Genomic DNA, 11,920 nt, shown 5'->3' with positions numbered 1-11,920 from the left:
CCTTATATTTGTATTAAAATGGTGTGTGATAATATAATAACGAATACATAGTCATTGGAAGGCTGAACTTTGCTAAAAGTGCATCACATGTTGGGTGAGTTGGGGAAATGGATTTGTTAGATGTTACCTTTTTCACTATCTTTTTTATTTTATTTTATTTTATTTGTTACTTATGAGTTGGCTTTTTCAGTATTTGTGATACTTGCTTTGCTTGGTTTGGTACCCCACACACACCGATCACTTGCGCCTAATTATGATTTAATTTGCATAATACGTTTCTAATTATATGTTTATTGGTATTATATTAGTTGCTACCTACTTTATTTACGTTCTTGTGTATCTAAATCTAATATCTTCTCACAAAGTATTCCACCATTATTATATAATAATTGAAATTCTTAAATAAAAATAATAGAGTCAATATTTTGATTTTTTTACATCTTTAATTAAACCCTCATTATAAGTTTTTAAATAATTATAAGATGTACCAGTAATTTAACTTATTTTTATTCCTTAAACGTGTTGTACAAATGAATAATATTAATCAATTTAAACTTACACATCAAATAACATAGTCGGCTATTCAAAAAGAAAAGTATCGTGGTCAGTTCCACGTGTACTATTAATTTATCGACTAATTTTATATTATTTTTTAGCCTAATTTAATATTCATTTATTAACTAATTTCGTATATTTGGGACAATTATTTTACTTGATTTTCAGCTTCTAATCTCTTAATGTTCAAATAAATTTTAATATTTTGATAAAAGAATGAAAATAGGTTTTCTTTAATTCTCTTTCTTTTACATATCTCACATATATATAAGAGATATAAAATTAGTTTAATTGACATCAGAATATAACATGTTATTATTTGCAATTTGTGATGGCGGTGTTGGATCTCACGCGTGTTTTAACTGTGGACTGAGTCGGCATGATTTGGTTTGAATTTTAAATGGCCAAAAAACAAAAATGGTTTATCCAAAGAAACAGTTGGTTTGTTAGGTTTATTTTGTAAAAGATCGAGTAACTTGTAGTGGTGCTTCACCCACTAAATCTAACTCTGAGCGCCACTTCTTGCCCATTGCTTATCCATAAAATCTCGCTTCATACGTCTTCCTTGTGCCACACTTTCATTCACAAAATCATATCATACCGTATACTTTTAATTAAATATATTTTATTTTAAAATTACTAAAAAAATAGTAACATCTCACTTAATAGTATAACTACTAAATAAAAAAGTTCATAATTAATAACATGAAATAGATAATCCACATTAACTAGATAACATATTTATACAATCATCCAAAATGGACTTAACTATACAAACATAAGAGGAATTAAAGAAGTTTAACCACCGAAGATTACTGTCAAAACCTTATACACAATTAACCAATTATACTAAGCCTCAAGCTGGAGGCCCCTACTCATTCCTAGACGCATCAACACCTGCATTATTCACTGCTCACACTACATTGGTGATCATAGCAAAAGAAAGAAAACAACACACGACGGACAAGAAGACAAGGAGGGTAAGCTAACTCATATAAGAATACAAATGCATTATATAATAACCTATAAGCACACAAATTTCCAAATTAAAAAAATAGCACAACCACACAACATAACATATTACACCCAACTCTTCTAGACTCAATATTATCCAGATACATGCTCTAGAGTCATATTAGTGAAGCCATGCACCTGTGGTGATATAACCTTCTCTCCTCGAGCTACCACACTCAAGGTTAATCCCTTTTATAACCACAAGAAAAATGAAACCATTCTCATGACAGGAACTCTTGTTACTCTCATCACCTAACCATTCTCCTCTACGTGAGTATGAAAGGGTAGTAGAGTTCAAGATAGCTTCACAAAATAAAACAATACTAACTGTCAAGACACACTCTAATGAAACACATCACTAATGAGATTTCCTCCTCGGGAAATACCTTACAACAGTTCATCACATAGGTTTGTTTCATAATATAAACCAATCATATACATCCTTAATCACATATCAATAATTCCATTTCAAACAATTACAATCTCAAACATATACATACATAAAGTACATCAAAACGGCAGAAATCACTTCTCTGACCATAGACTTCAAAATAAAGATCCCACCGGTCAAAATGAATATTCACTTGTCTAGGATCAGCTGTCAAAATTTCAGCTTGATCCAACGATTAACGAAGCGTAAATCTTTATTTTACCAATAAGATGCAGTGTTGAAAAACTGGGTAGTGCCAAATGCTGATCAATTCGTAAAAATCAATGCTCAGCGTTGCCATGGTGAGGCTTAGCGCTGATCAATTCGTAAAAGTCAGCGCTCAACATTTCCATGGTAAGACTCAATAATGCATCAAATATCAACAATCTTAATTTATGGTTTTTGAGAAATCAGAATGTGTTCATAACTCAAATTGGTACTTCCACTAAAAAGAAAAAGCTGTTTAGTGGGGCTTATTTTGTGGAGGTTATAAAAACCCTCAACAAATTAACTTTTTTAAGATGACTAGTGTTTCGGGTGTAGGGGTCAAACACCTACTTTCAACACTCAAATTACCCTCAAGTCCTTTTGTCTGATATTCTCCTCAGTTAGCTCGTTCAATCTTTTATCTTGTTCGTTGTCTTTTTCTCTTCTCGCTCGGTTGATCGGGCGATCGAGGTACCTGTCTAAAATGTTCCGATGCTTAAGTCAATTCAAGTCCGATCGGGAGGTAGTAATAAATGTTGTAATAAATGCGAGTTAAAGGTCCTTATCAACTTACCTTGGGTCTCTATTTTTAGTTTTTGGTGTGGGTTTGTGATTAGGGTTCCTTAATCATGGCCCAATTGCTTTTTAAACTTGATTACTGACTTACTTTACTTTAATTAACTTTCAGCTTACTGGTTCGATTTTGGTTTGGCCACCCGACCGGTGGACCGTGTGACCTGTTGGCTGGCCTCATAGATGAGGGTCTCCACAGGAGTGGAGACAAAGTTCAAATGGAACTGAACACGGGGTCGTTTTGTCCGACTGACTGACGGGTAATCGATTTAACGTGTTCAGACTGAGACTTCATTTGGAGAATGCAAGGACATTTTGGTCGCGAACTCTCTTAAAGTACTTATAAATTTAAAAGATTGCCACATTAACATATACCAAAATAAGGTCCGCCTGTAACGAACCGTGTGCGACTGGTTGACCTTAGTCCGCGTGACGCATGAACATACAATACAATTAGGTTAAGTTGCTTAAATGTTAAGAATAACGGGAGTGTTAATATTTTTAGAAGAGGTTTGTAACCATTACAATATATTTTTCATCCTTCTCGCCCTATTTTTCAGCCTTTCCGTCCCAAGATTTTACACTCACTTTAACTTTTTTCCTAATTTCAAACACCGAAGCGCGTTTTCCTTTTCGTTTTCATTTCAACTAGGGTTCATCTCTGTCATCAAATCATAGTCGTAGGTGCTCCTATCGCTCGTCAGCCGGTGCTCGTCTCCTAGTGCTCATCGGCCAGTGGTTGTAGTGCTCGTAGTCTATCGTCTTCTGATTTCCAACATCCTTGGCTTTCTAGGGTGAATTTTTGGTGGGAAAGGGGTGATGGTGTTGTCGTGCACTAACCCTCTGCTCTGGTTGCACGTGATGGTGGTGTGGATGCCGCGGTGGGCGCATGCGGAAAGGGACCCTAAGATACCGGTGGTGAGGGACAGGGATGAGACGGTGATGGTGTCACAGTTCATGATGGAGTTGCAGGGGCTGAATGTTGTGGACAAAGAAGAACTGGTGAGTGATGTTCTCATGCTTTTTAAACACGATCTTATTTTATTATCATCATTCGTTTGTTAATTGAATTGAATTTATAGGATAAGACAAAATTTAGGTGTAGCGTTGTTGTTCATGTTTTGGGTGTTGATCTCTGATCAGAATTGAAATTCCACTCTGATAATGTGCGTGTTGGGATGCAGAGTTTGAAGACTTTGGGGTTTAGGAAATGAATTTTAGGGGTTTTTGTTGTAATGATAACGGGGACTGTTTGATATATAACAAGTCTATATCAAACTGGATGCTTAACAGTTTCTTATTGATGAAGCAGTCTGTAAGATAATGCATGCTCCTTTCCGAATCCTGGTGTCAAAGACTAACTATGCGTATTTTTTTCTTTTGGCATAGGAAAAATCCTAGAGGAGTCCTAATATCACCTGGGCCAGGTAAGGCTTGGATTTTTTAGTTTTTTTATTTCTTTTTAATTTCTGAATCAACTGTGCTTTTGATCAATGTTTCACAACAGTAAACAAAAAGAAATAATAGAATAAACACAATCACTTATATTTTTCATCCTTACTGGGGAACCTTAAGATTCTGACATATCTTTGCAAATAGATTTGGAACTTGAACCATCCGTACCATTGTTTGGTGTGTGCTTTGCAGTGCATTAGTGAGGCTTATGGAGGTGAGTTTTGAGCAATGAGTGCCTTTAAATTCCTTTATGCACATACACATTAGGTGTATAAAAATGAGTACACATTGTTTGTATGTCGTTAACCTTACTTTCATTTTTAATTGAATTTAGATCTTTACCATATAATCTCCTTTTATTAACCTCATTTCTTTGAACCTGAACTCCGGCCAAAATTGTTATTCTAAGACATTTATATTGTTTTTAACCCTTTTGCTTATGAAATTTACAAGGCTAACGGTTAATTATCTATCATAAATTTCTTATAACCCATGTAGAGTCCATTTCTGAATAATATTTTTTTGTTAACTTTCCTTAACTGTTTGTGGTATTCTTTTCAATTTGAGTTAAAGTTTGACTTCAGTAATATAATAAAAGGGTCTTTCTTTCTGTACCTCCAAAATTTCTTTTACATCTTCAAAATTTTTTTAAATTCTCAAAATACCCTTTGACTATTTAAGAAACTCACGGACACCACACCTCTCAAAATTACTTCCGGAGGTTGACTTCCGGAAGTCAAAATATATGACTTCCGGAAGTCAAAATATATGACTTCCGGAAGTCAAAATATATATGACTTTCGAAAATCAAAATATATGACTTCCGAAAGTCAAAATATATCACCGAAAGTTGACTTCTAGAAGTCAAAATATATCACCGGAAGTTGATTTTCGGAAGTCAAAGTATATCACTAGAAGTCGACTTTCGGAAGTCAAAATATATCACCGGAAATCGACTTTCGGAAGTCAAAATGTATCACCAGAAGTCGACTCTTGGAAGTCAAAATGTATCATCGGAAGTCAAAAATTATTTCCGAAGTTGACTTCCCGGAAGTCAAAAAACATTACCGGAAGTTGACTTCCAGAAGTCAAAAAATTAATTCTATTTTAAATACTTTTAATTCTTTTTAAAATTATGTTTTCTATCTTTTAATTGTTTTTTAGTTTATTATTTATTATTTTATTTATTTTTAATGTTTTTATATTTCTTAATATATATTTTAAAAATAAAAAAATAATATATAATTTTATTTCTATTTAATATACTGAAAAATAAATATAAATATAAAAATAAGTAAATTAAAATAATATTAAACTTTAAATAAAAAAATCAAAAAATAAAAAAATTATTGTGCTTCATTTAATTTTATTTAATATTTAAATTGATTTTAAAATAATAAAACTTTAAATTAAAAAAAATAAAAAGGAAAATTATACATATATATATATATATATATATATATATTCGTTTTTTTAAAATTTAAAATTTCATTATTTACGCCTATATATATATATATATGTATATATTATATTAAATATGATTTTTTTAATTCTTTTTTATTTTTATTAAATTTTAATAAATTATATTCAAAGAAATTTAAATTTAAAAATATAAAAAAATATAATTGAAAAAATTTTAAAAATATGGTTAAATTAAATATTTAAATTTTAAATAAAATTAAAAAATTCAAATAAAATATAAAATACTATACACAGTAAATGTATAAATAAAATAATTATAATAATATAAATAAAATAAATAAAATTAGAAATAAAATAGAAAAATAATTTAAATTAAAATAGTAAAATTTTAACAAAAAAGAGAAAAAAATCTAAAGTAATTTTTCTTTTAAATTTATATATTTTATAATTTTTAATATTTTTAATATGTGTTTTAAAAAATAAAATAAAATAAAAGTTAGAAAACATAAATTTTAAAAAGAATTAAAAATATTTAAAATAGAATTAATATTTTGATTTTTGGAAGTCGACTTCTGGTAATGTTTTTGGACTTTTCGAAGTCGACTTCCGGAACTCAACTTTCGGTGTTACATTTTGATTTCTGGAAGTTGATTTCTGGTGATATATTTTGACTTCCGAAAGTCGACTTCCGGTGATATATTTTGACCTCCGGAAGTTGACTTCTGGTGATATATTTTGACCTCCGAAAGTTGACTTTCGGTGATATATTTTGACTTCTGGAAGTTGACATCCGGAAGTAATTTTGGGGGTGTGATATTCGTGGGTTTCCTTAGATGGTCAAAATGTTTTTTGGGAATTTTTAAAAAATTTGGAGGTGCAAAAGAAATGCTTGGAGGTGTAAGAAGAAAGACCCTAATAAAATTGTGTTAATTTATTGTGTTGGTATGTGTTTTTTTGGTATCTGGGTAGTGTTGATGTTGGGCTAAATTTGCAGATTCGAGTAGTTGTAGCGTTTGTCGGGGAGGTCAGAGCACTACAGGCCTATTCCTCTACGTTGAGAACTGCACAATGGCTACAGAATTGGATTTGCAAAGGGAATGGGATTGTGTCATGTATGAAGTTGAAGACTTGGGCAGAATGACACATTTTTGAGAGATTTAGAAAATGATAAGATTTGCCCCTTAAATATTATTTTCTTCAATATTATGCATTTTTTTTATATTTTACATTGTAATTTCCGATTAATACTTTATCTTAAATTATCAATAAAATTAATTTTGATTAATTTTTGTGTACTTTAAAAATTTTAATTAAATTAAAAAATTATAAATGTAAGTGGGTAATTATAAATCAAATGTAAATAAAGGAGGTTTCAAACATCCACAAAATAATAGTCACCAATAGAATATGTTAAAACCTTTCACAAAACAATCTCCGTAATATAACTCAAATACCAAGAGTCATAAAAATCCGTAAATTGCTTGTGGTGACTCTAGTTGCGAAGGTTTAGAAAAATTCAGTAAATTAATTTGCAAAGGGTGAAAACCCTCGCAGATTGAATAAAAAACCTCCACTAATTATCAATTTTTTTTGTAATGTCCTTCTTTAGGTATTGGTCTAAAACTATCGTTAAATCATGGAGTTGGTACCAATTTAATCAATGATTGAAATCCTACAATTCCCAATTACCACCGAGCAATAACATGCAATCAAGAATTACACTTCAATTTAAGCACAAAATCAACTAACTTGGAATACTAACAATCCAAGGAATTTCACAAACTAGAAATTACACAATTCAACACAAGTTTAAGGCTAGCTTCCTCTACTTGATGAAATCGGTTCAATCCACTCTAAAACACCAAAACCTTCCCTCAACCCAAAGTATTCTATTCTACACATAGAAATACAAAGATAAATGATCAGATCACAAGTTCATGATCATTGATCAATAAAGAACTTAATAAAGAACTAAAAGAGTGTAAAACCCACTTTAATTCCACCTTAGAGTTTAAGGGCCTATCTTAGTCAGTTGGGCCTAAGGCTGGCCCATAGGGTGCCCAAAACTCCTAAACCAGCCTAAGCCTCTCATTTTCTGCCTACTTTGAAAGATCAGTGCCCTTACTCTCTCCTTATTCCCTCAATAGAAGCTCTACTAGGGTTTGCCGCTACTCTGTGTCAAGCAAGTCCAACATCGTTCTCTTCCACGTAAGTTGGTTCCCAACTCATACTCTTCCTCTCTGGTTTGGTTTTTTTTTTCGTGGTTACAGTTAGGGTTCACCATAGTAACCCGTATTCCACTGTGCTAGTGTTCCCAGCTCGCAAATCTGCTCTGGGAGTTGTCGTACTCATTTGCTTAGGTGTTAGGATATTATGCTAACATTTTCCAAGTAAGGGAATTTAGGGTTTCATGTTTTTATGCTAATTTCCCCGAGGTTGGACTATTTTGTGTGCTTAAATGCTTGTATGGTGTCGTTGATGGTGTAAGGAATGTATGGTGCGTGCTCCTGCGATGGAATCTGGCTTGTATGCATGAGACAGTGACGAGAACTGATATTCTCGCCCAAGCGAGCTGGTCTCGCCTAGGCGAGAATAGTAGAAGCTGGCCCAAGTTCCTCCTCGAGCTCTCGCTTAGGCGGAGAGCTTTCGTTTTTAGCGAGGTGTCATCTCGCTCAGGCGAGAGGGGCTAGCCTAAGCGAGAATTCGTGAGAGCCTGGCTGTGTTTCGCTTGGTTATAGCTCAGGCAAGGGACTTCCTCTTTGGGCGAGGGGTGGTCTCGCTTAGGCGAGGAGGGCTCGCCCAAGCGAGAACTCGCGAATCATGCATGGCTCTCTGTGGTAGTCTCGCCTAAGCGAGGGCGTGTGGCTTGAGCGAAAAATCTCTTTTGCCTGAGCGAGGGTCTCTAGCTTGAGCGAGACTAGTTCATGAATTTGTGTTCTTTTCCTCTGTTCTTGGTTGATGATCATTTGTATGATTGAGTGACTTTATTTAAAGTATGGTGGTGCCTCATGTAAGGACGCAATTTAACGAATGTTTCGTGGTAGTGCCTCACGAACAAGACGTAATTCTACGAAGGTGTTGTGGTGGTGCCTCATGGCCAGGACATAATTCCACGAAGGTGTCGTGGTGGTGCCTCACGGTCAGGACGTAATTCCACGAAGGTTTCATGGTGGTGTCTCATGGTTAGGACATAATTCCATGACCCTCTTGGTAAGGTTTCGTGGTGGTGCCTCATTATATGTATCCGGATAGCCAAGTTTTAAAGTCTTAACTTTGTTTGCTATCACATGATTGGATGTCTGATATGTAACCTTGACTTTGAATTGTATGTTTAGTTGTATGATAAATGAATCTTTCTACTCTAGCTTACCCTTCTGTTTGCTTGTGTGTTGTGTGTGGTTTTTCTCATTTTGCGATGATCATCAATTTATCATTGGGAGCAGATGTGGGAACCTCTGGAAATCATAGTGACAATGGGGATGCTGCAACTTGATGATCATGGATGGGTTTTGGCTCACTATTGAGCCTACGTTTGAAGAAGCTTTATTTATTTTTGTAATCTTCTTGTTTATGGGTGAGTTTTTTGAGCCACTATTGAACTCTTATTTTAGTTATAGGCAATGTAGTGCCTATGTTTCCAATGTGGGTATGATTGGATAACTGTAAACTTTCATACCCCAAACTCCGTACTCTTGGGATATTTTAAGTATGCGACGTTTTATTTAATGAGAATTATCTATTTAATGGGATATTACATTTATGGTATCAGAGCGGTCGTTTCTTAGAGTCTGTGGACTAGTGTGCCTGCTTAGCTTTCGTTGTGTCTTTTATGTTGCTAGCTAAGTTTCTCATCTAATCAAGTCTAACTGATGGTTTTCCTATGTGCCTAGTGATATGGCACCTTCGCGTAGGAATCCTTAATCTTCTCAGGGCGACGCACCAGATATCGCGAGGGGGATAGAGGCTATGATGGCAGCCATAACCCAACAAAGTACCAATATGATGCAACAACGTGAGGCGTCGATGCAACGCCAGGCAACATCTTTGGAGCAGTAGCAATTGGTGATGCATCACATGGAGGCTGCAAGGGTGGTTGCTAAGGATGCCCATGGGCAACACATAGAGGCCCTCCGCTAGCTGGAGAAAAATAGGACTGCTGCCCCTGTCCACAGTCCTGAATCACGACCTCCTCACCGGGAATGGAGTTTGGAAGACTTTTTGAAGCACCACCCAATCAAGTTTAAGGGCAAGACCAATCCAGATGTTGCAGATCAATGGCTAGATCTTTGATGCCAAGATGTGCCCAGAAGAGAGCAGACTGGCCTTCGCGATGTACATGCTCACTAGAGAGGCAGAACATCGGTGGATCAACATGAAGTCCATCATGCATGAGAGGCAATAGCTAATTACTTGGGATGTCTTTAGGAGAAAGTTTCTCTCCGACTACTTCCCCGACAACGTCAAATATGCTAAGGAAGTAGAGTTCCTCCAGTTGACTCAGGGGAACAAGTCAATGGCTGAGTATGCAGAGAAGTTCAAGCACGTCAGCCGTTTCTACACCATGCCACTAGATGAAGAGTGACGATGCAGGAAATTTGAGAATGGTCTCAAAGGAGACATCTGTTTGATGGTGGCACCACTCTCCATCAAGGATTTTGCAGCCTTAGTTGAGAAGGTTAGGGTCATGGAGAAGATGAAGGTAAAGGTGGAAACTCAAAACCCACAACAATAGAGAGTAAGAGGATCATCTAGGTCCAGGCATAGGCATGAAGAGAGAAGGAAACCTTATGCTAGGCCTCACCCCCAGTCTCAGGGGTCTAGAGGGTTTTCTTCCTAGCCGAGTAAGATTTAGTGCTACCAGGGTGGAGGACTGCACTTGAGGAGTGTCTGCCCTCAACTTGTAAGCTTCAAGAGATGCAACAATTGTGGCAAGGAAGGCCACTTCTGCAGGGATTGCCCTACGCTTGCGAGGGTAGTGACGCGTCCCCCGGTTCAGAATCCAGTTCAGAACCAGCAGAGGAGAGGATGCAACAGGCCTCAGGTAGCGGGCAAGGTGTATGCCATGATTGGGGCGGAGACAGCAGGCTCAGGTAACCTTGTTATGGGTCATTGTGTGATAACTGGAATGAATTGTTGTGTACAGTATGATTCTAGAGCGACACACTCCTTTGTGTCAAAAAATTGTGTGAAAAGGTTGGGTCTACCGGTTTGTGAGCTGCAATGTGATCTTGTGGTATCTACTTCGACGTCAGGTTTGGTCCGTCGTCCTTGTGTGCTAGGTGTCCAGTGGAGGTAGAGGGGCGAGTATACAAAGTAAATCTAATATGTCTACCTTTACAAGAGTTGGAGGTGATCTTGGGGATGTATTGACACTCTGTCAATCACATTCTTATAGATTAACGAGATAAAAAGTTGTTATTCCCCAACTCAGGAGCTTGAGTTGTTATCCCCTTAAGGGATTATGATGGAGATCCAAGGCGGCGCGTAGTGCTTCATTATCTTCACACATGTAGAGGTGGAGAAGGAGGAAAATATGTATGTTATACCGGTAGTGCATGAGTTTGAAGATGTGTTTCCGAAGGAAGTACCAGGGTTGCCTTCCAGTAGAGAGGTTAAGTTCTCTATTGATCTGGTATGGGGAATTGGTCCAGTGTTGATGACTCCGTATCGTATGGCCCCGATGGAGTTGGTGGAACTCAAGAATCAAATTGAGGAGCTTTTGGGGAAACATTTCATACGGCCTAATACTTCGCCTTGGGGAGCACCAATGTTGTTGGTGAAGAAAAAGGATGGGAGTTCACGTCTGTGTGTGGACTACAGGTAGCTGAACAAGATGACCATAAAGAATAAGTACCCCGTTCCAAGGATAGATGATCTGATGGATCAGTTGCATGAGGCGCTAGTGTTCTCGGAGATTGATTTATGGTCGGGGTACCACCAGATCTTGGTGAAGGCGGATGACGTACAAAAGTTAGCCTTTAGATCCCGATATGGACACTACGAGTACGTGGTTATACCTTTTGGTGTGACCAATGCTCTAACTGTGTTTATAGACTACATGAATATGATCTTCAGGCCATTCTTGGATAAGTTTGTCGTAGTCTTCATAGACGACATACTCATCTACTCTAGGACTTAGGAGGAGCATGTCGAGCACCTAAGATTAGTGCTTGGTATCCTGAGGGAGAAGTAGCTGTATGTCAAAATGTCCAAGTGTGAATTATGAATGGAAGAAGTGCAGTTCTTAGGATATGTGATCTCTTC

The 11,920-nt window shown here is 36.2% G+C and overlaps 1 long non-coding RNA gene across 2 annotated transcripts; it reads left to right on the top strand.

The window, feature by feature from the left end:
- The first annotated feature begins 3,252 nt into the window (after positions 1-3,252).
- Positions 3,253-6,916, top strand: LOC114187441. Of its 2 annotated transcripts, XR_003605261.1 has the most exons (4): positions 3,253-3,781; positions 4,169-4,206; positions 4,379-4,448; positions 6,651-6,916. It is a non-coding gene; the product is annotated as an uncharacterized LOC114187441 (long non-coding RNA). The 2 variants fall into 2 exon arrangements; XR_003605260.1 differs by lacking the exon at positions 4,379-4,448 and having other exon boundaries at positions 3,255-3,781.
- The last annotated feature ends 5,004 nt before the right edge of the window (positions 6,917-11,920 follow it).

The sequence above is a fragment of the Vigna unguiculata genome, chromosome 6 (genome assembly GCF_004118075.2).
Source record: "Vigna unguiculata cultivar IT97K-499-35 chromosome 6, ASM411807v1, whole genome shotgun sequence".
Classification (NCBI taxonomy): Eukaryota; Viridiplantae; Streptophyta; class Magnoliopsida; order Fabales; family Fabaceae; genus Vigna; species Vigna unguiculata.
This window is presented reverse-complemented; position numbering and strand designations above follow the sequence as displayed.